This window comes from Lathyrus oleraceus, chromosome 6 (genome assembly GCF_024323335.1).
Source record: "Lathyrus oleraceus cultivar Zhongwan6 chromosome 6, CAAS_Psat_ZW6_1.0, whole genome shotgun sequence".
In the NCBI taxonomy this organism is placed as follows: domain Eukaryota; kingdom Viridiplantae; phylum Streptophyta; class Magnoliopsida; order Fabales; family Fabaceae; genus Lathyrus; species Lathyrus oleraceus.
In genome coordinates, this window is record NC_066584.1 from 503357647 (window position 1) to 503375183 (window position 17537).

Sequence of the window (17537 nt, forward strand, 5' to 3'; positions counted from 1 at the left end):
ATTATGTGAAGAAATTTTGATTTTCGAAGAGAGAGAAAAATGGAGGGAAATGGAAAATTCTAGATCTCAAATTCTGTTATGAGCAAAAACAGTTAGGGTTTGGCTTTTATATGGTTCACTAATGATGCTGAAATTAGAATTAGGCAATGGTTAAACATGATTAGTGAAATATGAAGTAAATTGCAAAAAATGCAAAAGTGTGCTACATGGCCATGCAACACGTGAACAGTACATGCAATGGCTTCAAATTTACTTAAAATCAGCCAATGGTCATGATGGAATGGTTAAATTGCTTGTAGCTTAAGCCAAATTTGAAATATGGGATTTCCCTCCAAAATGCACATGTATGAACAAGTGATCATGTGAGCTTCTTCCATGCATGGCAAATGTTGATTTGGAAATTTTTGGTCATGATAAGCATTTTGCAAAAAAAGTGGACCAATTTGGAGTTTTGAATCAAAAGTTATGGCAATTTGAACTTCCATGCATACTTTGTGATCATTTGGCCATAACTTCTCAACCAATCATCAGATGGACATGATCTAGGACTTTTTGAAAATGGGAGAGAAAGATATACAACTTTCATGTTCACCAAAAATCCATTTGAAGCTTCTTTGATGTTGATAAGTCAAGTTGAATGTGGACCAAAAACTTGCCATTTTTGGAAACTTTTGCCATGACTTCAAAATCTTCAAGATAGATGTTTAAAATGACAAATGGACTTTGTTTGAACATGATTGAGGTGTTTAAATTCATCTCTCTACCTCATAGTCCTCAGTTCTTGCACAGTTGACTTTTTGTGGTCCTCAGATGACCTTGACATGCCCTGATCAGCTTGAACCTCCACCACTTGGGGAAATGGCTCAGAAATGAAACCCTAGCCCATGTAAGCTCCTCATAACAATCATATGATCCTCATCCCAATAAATACCTCCTTTCTTTGAGAAGCCCTGGTTGAAAGGATGTCATTGATTAGGGTTGACCAGAGGTCAAAACCCTAATCCAAAGGAACTTGAGAATGAACAATGAAACCCTTGATGATAATAGAACCATGATGATGGTAATATATCCTTGCAAACAAGATTATGCTCAAGACCTTCGAAGGATCAGGAAACCCTAATTGAAGTGGCAACCCTCAGATGGTTGATCATCAATTCATAAAGACCCTCAGGCCTGAATCATATAACTTCTCCATCTTCTGAAAAGACCTTGGAGGATGACCTTCTTATTTTCAGATGATATGCAAAATGCAATGCCTAATGCTCTTAAAATATGAAATGCAATGTGTCAAACTAGTCTCAAGAGGAGGAGGGCAAATTTTCAGGTGTTACAGCTGCCCCTATTCAATCCACTGTGAACCTGTCGATATGAACAACTTCGGCTTTCAGATGATCAGAGTGAAGAGTGGTTGAATACCAAGAACAGACGAACAATTTGCGCTCCGCTGGGAATTATTATTATTTTTTGCTTTTCTTGAACCCCAAAACTTCTTTTGCGCGGATAATCCCTGATCACCGCATTTGAACCCCAATCGCCTGATGCGTAACGTTCTCCGATCTTCATTTCCATCTCCGCCCGACGGAAACTCTTCCTCCAATATCGCGCTACTGGGGAGTGTTGTTGATCCAACGTCACGATGCTAAACTCCTCAGAGTAATATCTTCCAACTTCCATCTCTGCACGACGGAATTTTTCCTCCAATATCGCACTACTGGGGAATACTGTTGATTCAACGTCACGATGCTAAACTCCTCAGAGTAACATCTTCCAACTTCCATCTTCGCACGACGGAATTTTCCTCCAATATCGCACTACTGGGGAATACCGTTGATTCAGAATCACGATGCCGAACTCCTCAGAGTAACATCTTCCAACTTCCATCTCCGCCCGATGGAAATTTTTCCTCCAATATCGCACTACTGGGGAATATTGTTGATCCAAAATCATGATGCTAAACTCCTCAGAGTAAAATCTTCACCAACCAGCCAAACCAATTCTCAAACGATAACCACGGCTTGAGACTAGTTCATGATGCTAAATATCCCCCTCAGGGGACGACACGAGCAACTCTGCTAAGGAACCCGATATCTCTCCAATCTCCACCCTGCTTGGGATAACACCACTGCTGGGGAAAGGACAACCCTTACTAAGGATGACCTCCACTGAACCCGATCCGCTTGGGGACTTCGCTGGGGAAACAGCTACCAACGCCCACCTCCGCTGGGGAAACAACAATCTTCAGACCTGCTGGGGAAATAACAATCTCAACCCTGCTAGGGGAAACAACAACCTTCAGGCCTGGCTGCCGAAGAAACACCGACCTCGAACCTGCTAGGGAGGAACAACAACCTTCAGGCTTGGCTGCCGAAGAAATACTGATCTCGAACCTGCTGGGGAGATACGGCGTATGTGACACGGAATGCCCGTCGACTCATCGAACCCTGGCATTCGCCATCTAACCAAAGTGTCAACTTTCCATTTCTGAGAGCTCCCAGACTCATCCGGTCTCTTCTGATTCATCACCTTGTATTCTCGACTTCTCTCTACTCCGAGACAATCGATCTCCTCAGATTCGGGCCAACTCTCTGGTCCTCAGACTTTGAAGAGTCTTCTTGATTAACCCTCTAGGATCGTCGCAATTCTTTCGTCGTCTCTTCACCATTCTACAATTCCTTGTCCCTGATTGGACTTCAAAGGAATCTTTTGTGAACAACGCTTCACGTCACAACCTACAAGTGAGTGAAAATATCTAACAGCACCTGCAAAAGAGATCGTTAGATAAAACGTGCCCTAGGCGTGCCAAAATTTCAACACCTAGGTCACTCAACCTTCCAAATAAGATTTCAAGTTTTCAATCCTATAAACATGCATTGGAAGGGATCTTTATGTCTCGAAATGCAAAGATTCTTATCAAAATAAACGGATGTTTTTGCAATCAAAGCGGTAATGAAAACAAAAACAAAATTATTTGACTGAATATGCATTTTATTGATTGAGAAAGGTGGCTCGTAACTGAGCAATACACAGGAAGCAATTCCTGAAAATAGGTAATTGCATACAAAAGGAAAATCTATCCTAATGGCAATGTGAACCCGTGATCTCATCGAGTTCCAACCCGGTTACAACCCATATGTCCTCAAGACTCTCCGCGCTTTCTGCCTTCTGAACAAGACGCTTGTGACCGATCGCTGCCGGGAATTATCCAGGAGTCATATCCACAGTGTAAACGATCATGCTAGACGCAGTTATTCGTTTCAGTCCCTCTTTTGCCTGGACCGCCCTTTCGGGTTTTCAGTCCACCGGGATACCCTTTTTTGCCCAAGCCACCCTTGTGGGGTTTTCGACTTGCCGGGTGTACAGTTTTTTCTTTTATCCCTAATTTTTGCCCGAACCTTTTTCATTCATTTTTTTGGTTCGCCGGGATGCTCATTTTTTCCTGGACTATTTTATTCTTTTCGTCCAGCGGGTCTCTTATACGAAGTATTTTTTAACTGCGTCCGCATTTACAGGGGATGGAAATTCCTCGCCATCCATGGTCTTCAACAACAAGGCTCCGCCAGAGAAAACCTTCTTGACCACGAATTGACCTTCATAATTGGGTGTCCACTTGCCCCGACGATCGTTCTGAGGAGGAAGGATCCTTTTCAACACCATATCCCCCACATGGTATACCCGAGGTCGCACCTTTCGGTCAAAAGCACGCTTCATTCGCTGCTGGTACAACTGCCCATGACAAATGGCCGCCAGCCTCTTTTCCTCAATCAGGCTCAACTCTTCATACCGAGTCCTTACCCATTCAGCCTCTTCCAATTTCACATCCATCAGGACTCTTAGTGATGGAATCTGGACCACAACCGGTAGCACGGCTTCCATCCCATACACAAGCGAGAAAGGCGTTGCCCCAGTATATGTACGCACCGAGGTTCGATACCCATGCAATGCAAACGGCAACATCTCGTGCCAATCCTTATAGGTCACGACTGTAACACCTCAAAATTTGCCCTCCTCTCTTGGGACTAGCATAATATTTTTGCATATCATTTCAGGTCATTAGGCATTGCATCTTGCATATCATGTGGTTACATTGTGCAAGTCATCCTCATAAGTCTTGATCAGGAGATGAGGAGGTCATGATGCAAGCTAGGGTTTCATTGATTGAATGGACTGGTCACTAACTATCTGAGGGTGGTGGTTCAAATTAGGGTTTTTGATTCTCAAGGAGATTGGTCTTTATCTTGGTTAGAATGATACATCATCATCATCATGGTTTTGTTATCATCCAGAAGATCCAAGTGTTTGATCAGATACCTTGAGATTAGGGTTTTGACCACTGGTCAACCCTAATCAGTTGCATTGGGCCAATCAGGGCATGGCAAGGAGATGGGGTCTACAATGGATATGGGGATCATCATGTGACTATATTGGTTGGATAAAGCCGTGCGTACCAGGAAGCTGGAAGGCCTAAAACAGATCATCACTGTCATTCTACTGGAAGAGTAATGTTTCTTGTTTTCAGTTTTATTTGCATGAAAGTCATACGTGTTGCCCGACACGTAATGGTCCATTGTAAGGGCCACCTCATGTTTCATTGTGCAACATTCTGCATCATTAATAAATGGATGTCTTTCAGTTAAAAGCGGTGTTCCCTGTTTTTCATTTATTTTTGCAGTTTAAAAACAAATAAAAATGGCAATGTTTGTTTTCATTTTTCCCCTTTTTGATTTGTCTCGTTCCGACTTCGAAAAATAATTCTCCGGATCTCATTGATAACAATTTGGTTACACCTCATATGACTTCGACAATCCGATCTATCATGCCGAAGAAGAAGGCGAAGAAGATTGTGATCTGCTGGAAGATTAGCCAGGTTGTTGAAACAAGAGGAGAAGGTGATCCAGCCGCGGGAAGAGCGAGTTGAGATTGTTAACCTGTATACCGCCGAGGTCGGAAAGGAAATGAAAATTGAGGCCGCTTCAGAGGCAAGTCGAGAGCAGAATGGTAGCCATGTTAAAAGAACATGTGCACACCTTCACCTGGTCGTGTCAGGATATGCCAGGGTCGGATATCGGTGTCGTTGCGCGCAAGCTACCATGGAAAGAAGACTGTCCTCTGGAGGAGCAGAACGCCGATGCTGCCTATATCAGAGGGCCATGGTGACTTTGTTTCATGATATGATTCATCATGAAATTAAATGCTATGATGATGACATGATAGCAAAGTCTCAAGCAGAAGAGAGGCATCTGGTAGATCTGGCCAAGTCGTTTGACTAGTGGAGATAATTCAGACTGAGGTTGAATTCGAATAAGTGCACTGTCAGAGTGCGATCCGGTTAGTTGCTGGGGTTTATTATAAGTGTAAGAGAGGAATCGAGGTTGATCCTGCAAAAAAAAAAAAAAAAGAAAAAAAGAAAAACAAGAAGTGCCTGAATCGAGAACAAAAAAGAGGTTCGTGGTCTATTAGGTAGATTGAACTACATGTCATGGTTCACATCTCCTCTAACAGCCATGTGTGAACCCATTCAAGCTGTGAAAAAAATATCAAACGGTCAGGTGGAATAGTGATTGCCAAGGGGCATTGGAAAATAAAAGAATAAGTTGCAGGAACCTCTGATTCTGATGCTCCCTGTAGAGGGACGACCATCAATTCTGTACTTGACAGCCTCGAGGGGTCTGCGAGGTGTATTGGGTCAGCATGACGAGTCTTGTCGAAAAGAGCATGCAATTTACCTTAGCAAAAAGTTTATCGACGGTGAAACAATACATTCATTGCTCGAGGAAACTTGTTGTACTTTGGCATAGGCTGCTCGCCGACTGAGACAGTGTATGCTGGTTCATGCCACTTTGTGGATTTCCAAGATGAATCCGATCGAGTATGGGTTTGAGAATCTAGCATTGACCGGACGGGTTGTGAGAGTGCAAAAGAAGGTTGACTGAGTTGTGATACTCTCAGAAAGCAATCGAGGGGAGTGTATGGCCTGATTACCTCGCCCAGCAATCCATTGAGGATTGTCAACCGATGAAGTTTGAGTTCCCTGATGAGGACATCTCGAGGTGCTCAAATCGAAAGATTGAGAGGAACCGATCCCGGAGGAGGGGCCTGACCCTGAATCCGAACGGATTCTGATGTCTGATGGGGAGGTTAAGGTGAATAAGCTCTCGTTGCCCGGAAAGCATTTGAGTGCACCAACGAGGGTGCTGAGTACGAAGCTTGTATACTGGGTATCGATCTTCGGTGCGTGCATCTACGGGGGCAACGCCTTTCTCGTGTATGGAATGGAAGCCGTGCTACCGGTTGAGGTTCAAATTCCCTCTTTGAGAGTCCTGATGGACGTGAAATTGCAAGAGGTGGAATGGGTAAGAACCTGGTACGAAGAGTTGAGCCTAATTGAGGAAAAGAGGCTGGCAGCCATCTGTCATGGGCAGTTATACCAGCAGAGAATGAAGCGTGCTTTTGACAGAAAGGTGCGACCTCGGGTATATCACGTGGGTGATATGGTGCTGAAAAGGATCCTTCCTCCTCAAAACGATCGAAGGGGCAAGTGGACACCTAATAATCAAGAATCCCCAACATGGTCAAGAAGGTTTTCTCCGACAGAGCCTTGTTGCTAACGACCATGGATGGCGAAGATTTTCCATCCCCTGTGAATGCGGACGCAGTTAAAAAATACTTCGTATAAATAGACCCGCTGGACGAAAAGAATAAAATAGTCCAGGCAAAAAAGGGCATCCCGGCGAACCAAAAACAGAAAGAAAGGTTCGGGCAAAAATTAGGGATAAAAGGAAAAACTGTACACCCGGCAAGTCGAAAACCTGAAAGGGCGACTTGGGCCAAAAAAGGGTATCCCGATGGACTGAAAACCCGAAAGGGCGGTCCAGGAAAAAGAGGGATTGAAACGAACAACTGCGTCTGGCATGATCGTTAGTGCTTTGGTTAAGGCATCATGGATAATACCCGGTAGGGATCAATCAGAAACGTCTTGTTCAGAAGGCGGAAAGCACGGAGAGTCTGAGGACATATGGGGTGTAACCGAGTTGGAACTCGATGAGATCACGGGTTTCACATTGCCATTAGGATAGATTTTTCCTTTTGTGCGCAATTACCTCTTTTCAGGAATTGCTTCCTTTGTATTGCTCGGTTTTGAGCCACACACTTTTCAATCAATAAATGCATATTCAGTCAAATAATTTTATTTTTGTTTTTCATTACCGCTTTGATTGCAGAAACATCCGATTATTTTGATAAAGAATCTTGCATTTTAAGACAAACAGGTCCCTTCCAATGCATGCTTATAAGATTGAAGCTTGAAATCTTATTCGGAAGGTTGAGTGACCCAAGTGTTGAAATCTTGACACGCTTGGGGCACGGTTTTATCTAACGATCTCTTTTGCAGGTGCTGTTAGGTATTTTCACTCACTTGCAGGTTGTGATGGAAAAACAAATCCCCATGGAGTCCAATCAGGGATAAGCGAGATAGAAGAACGACGAAGAGACGTTGAGACGTACGACGATCCTTGAATGATAATCAAGAAGACTCTTCAAAATCGGAAGATTGGAAAGTCTGTAGAAATTCCCCGCAGGGTCCAATCAGGGACGAATGAATGGGTAGAGAAGCGATGAAGAGACGTCGAGACGTACGACGACCCTTGGAATTTAATCAAGAAGACTCTTCAAAGTCTGAAAATTGAAAAGTCTGTATAGTCCCCAGGAGTTCGCTCTCCGTCGAGCGCGGAGCGGTTGGAATACAAGATGATGGAGCAGAAAAGGTCCAGACGAGTCGGGATGTATATCCCAAGCGGAGTCAGGAGGACCAAATCCCCAGCAGATCCAAGGTTTGTGGTTACCCTAGCAGGGTCGGGATCGTTATCCCCAGCAGGTGTCAGATCGATGCTTCCCCAGTCGCCAGGCCTGGAGGTTGCTGTTTCCCCAGCAGAGCTATCTGTGAGCATTTCCCCAGTGAAGTCGCCAGGTATCTGTGAGGGTTCTCCAAGCAGAGTCGGGATTGATATCCCCAGCAAGTCGAAGACTGTTGTATCCCCACAGAGTGTTGGTGGTTCTTATCCCCTGCAGTTCCCCAAGCGGATTGGGTGCAAAGGAGATTTTCCCCCAGCAAGGGTTACCTTTTCCCAGCAGCAGCAGTGCTATTCCCCAGCGGGGTGGAGATCGGAGTATTGACGAGTTCCTCAACGGAGAGTCTCGTGCTCCCCAGCAGAATCCCTTGAGGGGGACGCTTTTTATGCATTCATCATGTAGAATAAACATAGCATGTTGCATAGAAAAATAAATCGCGTAGCATTTCCATAATTATGGAGCATTACGCAGAAAAAGTCATTCATCATTGCAAGCATAAGCTAGTCTCAAGTCGTGGTTATCATTTGAGAAGTGGTTTTGCCCGAAGGTGAAGATGTTATTCTGAGGAGTTTAGCATCGTGATTTGAATCAAAGGTATTCCCCAGTAGTGCGATGCTGGAGGAAACTTTTCCGTCGGACAGAGATGGAAATGTTACGCGATCAGCGCGACTCAAGCCATGGTTACCGTTTGAGATTTGGTTTCGACAGAAGTTGGAAGGTGTCACTCTGAGGAGTGCAGCATCGTGATTTTGGAGCAACAGTATTTCCCAGTCATCAGTTAATGTCTGGTCGAGTTTGTTTGGTGTCCTGTAAACATCCTTGTTCGATGTCCTGTAAACATCATTGTTTGATGCCTGTAAACATCATTGTTCGATGTCTTGTAAACATCATTATTCGGTGTCTTGTAAACATCATTGTTTGATTGCCTGTAAGCATCATTGTTTGATGTCTTGTAAACATCCTTGTTTGGTGTCTTGTAAACATCATTGTTCGATGTCCAGTAAACGTCGCGTTTTCTCCCAGTCATTATTTAGTGTCTGGTCGAGCTTTCTTTGATGCCTGTAAACATCATTGTTCGATGTCCTGTAAAACATCATCGTTCGATGTCCAGTAAACGTCGAGTTTATTCCCAGTCATCAGTAAGTGTCTGGTCGATCATTCTTCGATGTCCTGTAAAACATCATTCTTCGATGTCCTGTAAAACATCCTTGTTCGATGTCCAGTAAACGTCGCGTTTTCTCCCAGTCATTATTTAGTGTCTGGTCGAGCTTTCTTTGGTGCCTGTAAACATCATTGTTTGGTGTCTGGTAAACATCATCGTTCGATGTCCAGTAAACGTCGAGTTTATTCCCAGTCATCAGTAAGTGTCTGGTCGATCATTCTTCGATGTCCTGTAAAACATCATTCTTCGATGTCCTGTAAAACATCATTGTTCGATGTCTTGTAAACATCATTGTTTGATGCCTGTAAACATCCTTGTTCGATGTTCTGTAAACATCCTTGTTCGATGTCCAGTAAACGTCGAGTTTTCTCCCAGTCATCAGTAAGTGTCTAGTTGAAGGTGTACCCTCTGATATTGTCGCCATCGGAGTGGTGTTTTGGTGTTATTTCTGACGTTGCCAACGGAATTATCACAAGAAATTGGAGAACGGGGTTCAAATGGAGAAAAGGAGACACGAGGTGTTTTCTGGAGAGCGGGGTTCACAATGGCGATCGCAAGTTATCGTCAGGCGACCGGGGTTCAAATGGAGAAAAGGAGACACGAGGTGTTTTCTGGAGAATGGGGTTCATTATTTTGGCAAACAAGGTGTCGGGGTTCAAATGCAGTGATCGGGGATCATTTGCGCGAAAGAAAATTTCGGGGTTCAAGAAAATGAAAAAGATAAGATAAGAAAAATTTTGGGGTTCAAGAAAAACAAAAAAAGAAGAGTAATAATAATCCCCAGCGGATGTGTGGTGTTCAGGCCATGGTTATCCCTGCGTTACCATTTATTTTGGTATCCAGGTCGACATTCTGCTTCGGTGATCAGGCCGACTTTCTCCGTACCAGACGGATTTTTCTTCGAGATTGTGTTTCCTTGCCGATTCTGACAGGCGTTGTTAATTATTTTCCCATCAGAGTGCAAATTGTTCGTCTGTTCTTGGTATTCAATCACTCTTCATCCTGATCATCTGAAAGCCGAGGCTATTCATATCGACAGGTTCACAGTGGATTGAATAGGGGCAGCTGTAACACCTCAAAATTTGCCCTCCTCTCTTGGGACTAGCATAATATTTTTGCATATCATTTCAGGTCATTAGGCATTGCATCTTGCATATCATGTGGTTACATTGTGCAAGTCAGCCTCATAAGTCTTGATCAGGAGATGAGGATGTCATGATGCAAGCTAGGGTTTCATTGATTGAATGGACTGGTCACTAACTATCTGAGGGTGGTGGTTCAAATTAGGGTTTTTGATTCTCAAGGAGATTGGTCTTTATCTTGGTTAGAATGATACATCATCATCATCATGGTTTTGTTATCATCCAGAAGATCCAAGTGTTTGATCAGATACCTTTGAGATTAGGGTTTTGACCACTGGTCAACCCTAATCAGTTGCATTGGGCCAATCAGGGCATGGCAAAGAGATGGGGTCTACAATGGATATGGGGATCATCATGTGACTATATTGAGTTTATGGAAGCTAGGGTTTCATCATTGAGCCATTTCATCAGGAGTTTGAGGCTCAACTTGATCAGTGCACAACCAAATTCATCTATCAATTGAAAAAGTCAATTGTGGTCAACTGTGCTTGATTTTATGGATTTGGAGGTGGGAGAGAGTTGGATATACTTCATTCATGTTGAAACAAGTTTCATTTGACATTTCAAACATCAAGAATGAAGAAAATAAAGTCAGGAGAAAAATTGCCAAAAATAGAAAGTGACTTGTAATGGAAGTTTCCAAAAATGGAAAGTTTTTCACCACAAAATTACATGTCCAAAAAAGCTTCAAATGAAATTTTGTTCAACATGAAAGTTGTAGATCTTGCTCTCACCTTTCCAAAAAGTCCAAGAACTTGAATTTCTCATGTATGGTTGACAAGTTATGGTCCATTCATTTTCCAAAAATGCCTAAAATCAAAGTGGCATAACTTTCACATGGAATGTCCAATTTGGGTGATCTTTCTTTGAGCAAACCCCATTTCACATGTACTTTCATGTTTCATAATCAAAATTCATCAAAAATGGTCAAGGCAAAAAGTCAAATTTCAAGTGGACTATTTAGCATTTTTGGTGTGAGATAGTGAATTTGAGCATTACTTGGATTTTTCACACAAGACCACTTCCAACACACTCCAAATGCTAAATGAAACTTGCCCCAACTGTCATGGCACTGTTACATTGGTTAATTGGCAAGGTCATTTTTGAACTTTCACTTAAAGTGGCATTAACACTAATCACTTGATTTTTGCTAATTGAGATTAAGAAGTTGATTAAGGAGATGGTATATATTGCTAATTGTAACAGAATTGCAAAACACATTTCATTCTCCAAGATTTGTAACAGAATTTCCCTCCAAAACTTCACAATTCTCCAAAACTTCATCCAACATTTTTCAACATTTCTTCACCAAATCTGCATCAATTTGTATGATTCTTTTTGATTCACTTTCCACAAACCTTGAGGAAGAACTGTTTTGATCCAAATCTTGGCAAGGCATCAAGAATCGCAACTGTCCAAAGCAAGGTCATCAATGGAGTTTTGATAATTTTCGCATCTGGAGCATGCTGGAGTTGAGTTAATCATTTCAACCAATTTCTACAGCTTGGAACTGCTTCTGTTTTGGTGATTGGAACCTTGAAGCTCGCGAATCCTCATCTGCCATTTCTTCAAGGTGCATTTTCGAATTCCTCAATTGCTTCAACTATTATGTGTTTCTTATAGATCTTTCAGTGTAGAACAGCATGATGCTTGTAGTTTTTGATTTGGTTGAGAATTGAATGAGAAATCTGAATTTGAAGTTTGATATGCATTTCTTTTTTGGATCGATCCCGTTGCTATGTTGAGAATTAGAAGAAATCGTTTACATATCCTTAATCCTTGTTGGAAGACGGTTCTAATGATTATAAGTTTGTAGCATTTGGTTGAGATTTGATGTTCATGATTTTCTGGAATTTGTGTTTGAAGAAGATGATGAGGAACACGCGTTTGATCTTCATTTGCCATGGCCTGTGTTTGAATCATGTTTACCGCGCTGCCTGGACCAATGAGGAAGCGCCAGCGTTTTAAATTGAAACGGCGCCGTTTTGGCCTGGCTTTTAAAAATTACGCTTGTGCCATTGTTAATTATTATTTCATTATTTCTCATTTCTTTTTCATTTGTTTTTTCATTTTGATGCTTGATCTTTAGAAATCCATATCTAATTCATCCTTTGTCCAAAATTTGTGAGGTTTTTTTCACCATGCTCCTTATGATGTGTAGAATTTAATCATGATTTTTGTGATTTTTGTGCACGTGTAAAAAATTAAAGTGCTTAGGGATTGATTCAATGTGTCATATTTGTACATGTCTTGCCATATCTTTCATAAAATGATGATGCTTTCAAAGAAATGGATGAAATTTTCTGTGCATATTCTGGACACTTTGATGGTGATTTTGATGTAGAGTTTGTGGTTTTTGGATACCTGGATGTTGAGATATGAATTTTTGAATAGAGGTGTGACAATTTGTGTCACACCAATAATTGTGAATTTCATGATTTTATTTGCCTTGTCTAGAAACCTTGAATTGAGCCAAAATTTTGCATGAATGAGCATATGTATGTTGAGATAACATGAGAATTTTTCTGGATATATTGATGGCATTTCCTAATTGATTGGAATTTTCTCTTCTGTTTGGTCATTTTGTGATTTTTTGTGACATATGTTGGTATTTGCTTTGTGAAATCCTGGTCATTAATTGGATGAGTGTGAAATTTGGTATGAGAATTGTAGACACATTATAGGTCATTATGGTTTTGAGCCCATTCATTTATCATGTATTGTCACTGTTTTATGATTTTTGGAAGTTGATGCTTGTGTTGATGCCTTGTGTTGGCTTGTTTGAACTTGTCTGAACTTCTTGATTTTCATTGACCTACTTCCATTGATCCAAATGAGCTGAAAATTGATATGCTATTCATTGAATGTGTTCTGTTTAGACTTGAAGTTTTGTGGAATTAATTGAATTGTTTTGGTATGCTTTTGATTGAGATCTTTCTGTTTGGTCTTTTGAAGTTGCAAATTGCATGTTTGATGCTATTTTGTGCATGAAATGATAATGGTGATTGATATGAGCATGGGACCAATTGCATTTGCTTCTAATTTGTTTGATTATGATTTTGGATAATTTTCACTTGCTGTTTTGATTTTTTCATCTCCTTTGGACCCTAGGCTTGGCCTAGTGGTCTAGTTTCTCATGTTTGGTTTGGATTTTCAGGTTGAGATGCAAAAGCCTTAAGGAGAAAATTGCAAGCTGATTAAATTGAGTTTTGTTTGATGTTGTAAACTAACATTGGTTTTGTGTTGTAGGGTTTGATGCTCGAGTTTGAGCTCATGGCTTGCACTTATGTGCATTAACTTGTGTTGACTGTACAAATTGACTGTTTGACTTTTGCTGTTTACTGTTGGTTTGTCTGAGCACTGATGATACTTGATTGATTTCAGGTACATTAAGTTGCTTACAGTTCCTTGAGAACTTGCTTGCTGTTGCTTGGTTTTTAAACTAATTGAGGTAGAATCTCTTGTCTCCATGTAGTCTGGAAGACCTGGCTTGTTATTTAGCCAGGCAACTGTCTGAAGTCCTCCTTAAGAGGCGATGTTTGTGATTGTTTACTTTTGTCCCCAAGCAGGTAAAGACCTCTATGAGGCAATTGGCGGAACCCAAGGGATATGCAATCTATCCCCCGCTATTCTGTTGAGTCGTCCCTCTGCTCACACCACTGTGTTGATGCATTGGGACATTAACCCAAGATCTTGTGCTATTGCACAGTCGAGTCGGAGTTTTGAGCGTAGAAGGGTCCCTCCTTTCTGGACCCACGCTCCTTTGTCTGAAGCTCTCCCTGACCAGGGATAAGAGCTGTGAAGTCTCATCTTCACTCACCTTTCATCTGCTTCACCCTGACTCTCAATGTCAGGGTTAAGAGCGAACACTACCTTGTACAGTTGACTTGCCTCGGCAGTCCACCCTTTTTTGAGCCTCACTTGACTGGATATAGTGTGTGCTATGTGAAATGTTTGTTTTATCTTGATTGATGCTTGCATGCTTGTTTTTCCTGGTTAGGATTAGCTTGCTGTTGTGCAAGTAGATAGAAACCACAACGTAGGGCAATGATGCATGATAACACTAGGCTCGAGTACAGCTCCCTGGTAGTGTGTCTCCCTTTGTATCTGGTTAGAATTTCTTTCCCTTTCAGGGGAACTACGTCGCCCTGATCCTCATACCAGATGAGGTACGTAGGCAGGAGACCGTGCGAGGTCTCTCCGGGCACTTTTCTTTCTTTTTGTGTGTGTGCTTGACGGTTATAGGCTCGAGTTCCCGAATCCCTATTAACTTGTTTGGTTGTTGTGTGCTTGGAAGCTGATGTAAGTCCATCGAGTGGCATTCAGGTTCCAGTGTGCGTGTGTTTGGTTCGGATGCCGAGGTAAGTCCAGTGATCGGCGTTCGGGCTCCACGTTTGCCTTCTTGTGTGTGTTTTGGTTCGGATGCTGATGCAAGTCCAGTGATTGGCATTCAGGCTCCATGTTTTCCTGTGTTTGTGTTTTTTTGTTTGGCGTGCGTGAGCCGAACTACGGCAGCTCTGATTCTCGTTTCAGACGAGATACGTAGGCATAGGACGCGATGTTCTAGCGAGCCCTCTCCTCTTTTCCCCCACCTGCGTTGTCTTCAGTGTGTGTGTGTGTGATGTTTGTTTAGCAACCTATTCTTTCTTTTGAGCGTGGATCCCGTCGAGTACGACGGACGTGAGGGGTGCTAATACCTTCCCCTTGCGTAACCGACTCCCGATCCCTTTCTCTTTGGTCGCGAGACCATGCTTTTCCCAGGTTTACTCTGAGCGTTTCCTTTCCCTCTTTGGGATAAATAATGCATGGTGGCGGCTCTGTGTTGTTTTTGTTTCAGCCCGCCGGTTGTTTTTCGCGGATGCGACAGCTGGCGACTCTGCTGGGGACTGGAAGTTGACCTGTGCTGGTCCATCTTCCCTAAGCGAGTCTCTCCTAGCGTTCTAGGATAGTTTAGGTTGCTTGTGCCATTTTATTTATTGCATTTATTATTCTGACTGTGTATATATTTGCATTAATATTTGCATGCATCATATTATCATTCTACTGTCCTCTGTACAGGTGGTTCCTCTGTTTGGGGTGGGTGTTCTGAGTGGGGCTAAAACCCAGGCCCGAGTATACACCTAGGAGTAGTGTGGTCTCATGTTGCCTCCTTCATGTTAGGTCAACATGTGCCTGGCAATGTGATGTACCACAAGCCGGACGAGGTTCATTTGATAGTGCTTTCCTCTGTGGGGTACTCCACTTTGGTTGAGTTACTTCATTTGAACTGTTGACTCTGGTGACCGATCATTTCCCGGATCTTTGGTTTAGATGATCTCAGGAGAGCTACAATAGCACACCCGAAAGGGCAAACCCATTGAGTATCTCTGCCCGATTGTCGAGACTACTATCCGCCTTAGGATGACCTGATTAGAATTTACCTGTGAGGGGAGGGTGATTCTTACAGATGCATGTTCTGTTGGTGACTTTGATGGTGACTATTGGTTCCGTTGATCAGAGTCCTATTTATAAGTCGGATTTATGGCCATTTATTTCTGAGACGCCAGAGTGATGTCCGAGTTATTTATCAGTGGGGATCCGTTTATTTCAGGATTCCCCGGGCCGATTCAGAGGTTTTTGTGATTATCAGATCAGTGGTTCTCTGGTGATGATGATGATGATGTATCTGTCTTCCGTTTATTTCGGAACCCTTGAGTAGGATTTGTGGTTACATTTTCCTTCAGATGGTTGTGATCAGTTCAGAAACCAGGGCTCAGTGCAACAGATGATCAGAGGACTTGGAGGATGGCACAATGCATTGCAATTCATACATCTGCATCATTCTCATTTTGCATTCATCTGCATCAAACCTACATCTAGCCATATGGGGAGTATTACTGATTAAGAATCTGGTTGAGAGACATTCGGATGTCAGAATATTATTGTCGATTTTTTATCCGTCTCGATGAAACCAGAATCAAAGGACATAATTTTCCTCATATGGATAGACGTTGCATTCATGCATATTAACCTGTTTGCTGTTTTGTAGGTGTCGGGTTCTGACGTGCTTGATTGTTGCAGGAATCATTGCTCGCGCTCGCAGAGTTGTACCTTTGCACTCAACACGTCCTCACAGATACTTCACTCGGCGCAATACTCCCAGACTAATGGATCTCCCAAATTCTGATATCCTTGAGCTGAAAGACAAGATGAACGAACTGATCAATATCATGCAAGGTTTTGCAGTTGGTCAGAAAGCTCTAGCTGACAAAGTCGAGAAGCTCGAGCGGGCTTCAGCGGCTAACAGTGGTGTGAACCTGGATGGTGTCTCCAACCAGGGGCTGGGTGGTTCTAGAGATGGTGGCAAGAGAGCAACTGTGGGTATGGTAAATAATAATGCTGGTGGGTTTGGCGCTGCCACAGGTGGTCAACCTGGTCAGAATCTGAAAGATAGTCTGTTCCCTCCATTCTTTGGGGTTGATGACAACAGAGAGGAGGACCGAGAAGCTGATCAATTCTCCATGCATAACGAACCGTTCGGTCAGTATGGTGCCCAACCTCAGAATAAGGAGATTCAGTTGCTGGCTGAGAAAATCAGAGCTTTGGAGAGTTATGTCACTCCTGGGGTGGTAAATATGTCAAACATGGGGCTGGTTGAGGGGATTGTGATCCCACAGAAGTTCAAGGCGCCCGCATTTGATAAGTATAATGGGAGTTCCTGCCCGGAGACTCACCTTCAAGCCTTTGTCCGCAAGATCTCTGCATACACTACAGATCAAAAGCTTTGGATATACTTCTTCCAAGACAGTCTGTCTGGAGGATCCTTGGAATGGTATACCAAGCTGAAATCTTTTGACATCAAGAGCTGGCAAGATCTTGGCGATGCCTTCTTTAAACAGTACAAATTCAATGTTGACATGGCTCCTAGTCTTACCCAGCTGCAGGGTATGTCTCAGAAGTCAAGTGAAGGGTTTAAAGAGTATGCGCAAAGGTGGAGGGAGTTGGCTGCCAGAGTGCAACCTCCACTGGTGGACAGAGAGATGTCTGATCTCTTCATGGGTACCCTGCAGGGGGCATTTGCTGAAAGAATGGTGGGTTGTCCCGTCACTAACTTTGCTGACATTGTGGTGGCTGGGGAGAGGATTGAAAGTTGGCTGAGAATGGGGAAGATCCAGGGTGGTAATGCTTCATCATCAGGATCGAAGAAGCCCTTCGGAAATGGCCAAAGGAAGAATGAAGGTGAATCGAGTGCTGTGCATGCCCAGAGGGGACACGGTAGGGATCGTTACTACCAGCACACTACTGCGGTAATGATTCCTACTGGTAATCAGTCTGCACGACAGCAACGTCAGCCACCTCAACAGAGAGACGGATATCAAGTGAAAGGAAGAGGGATTGATCGCCATTTT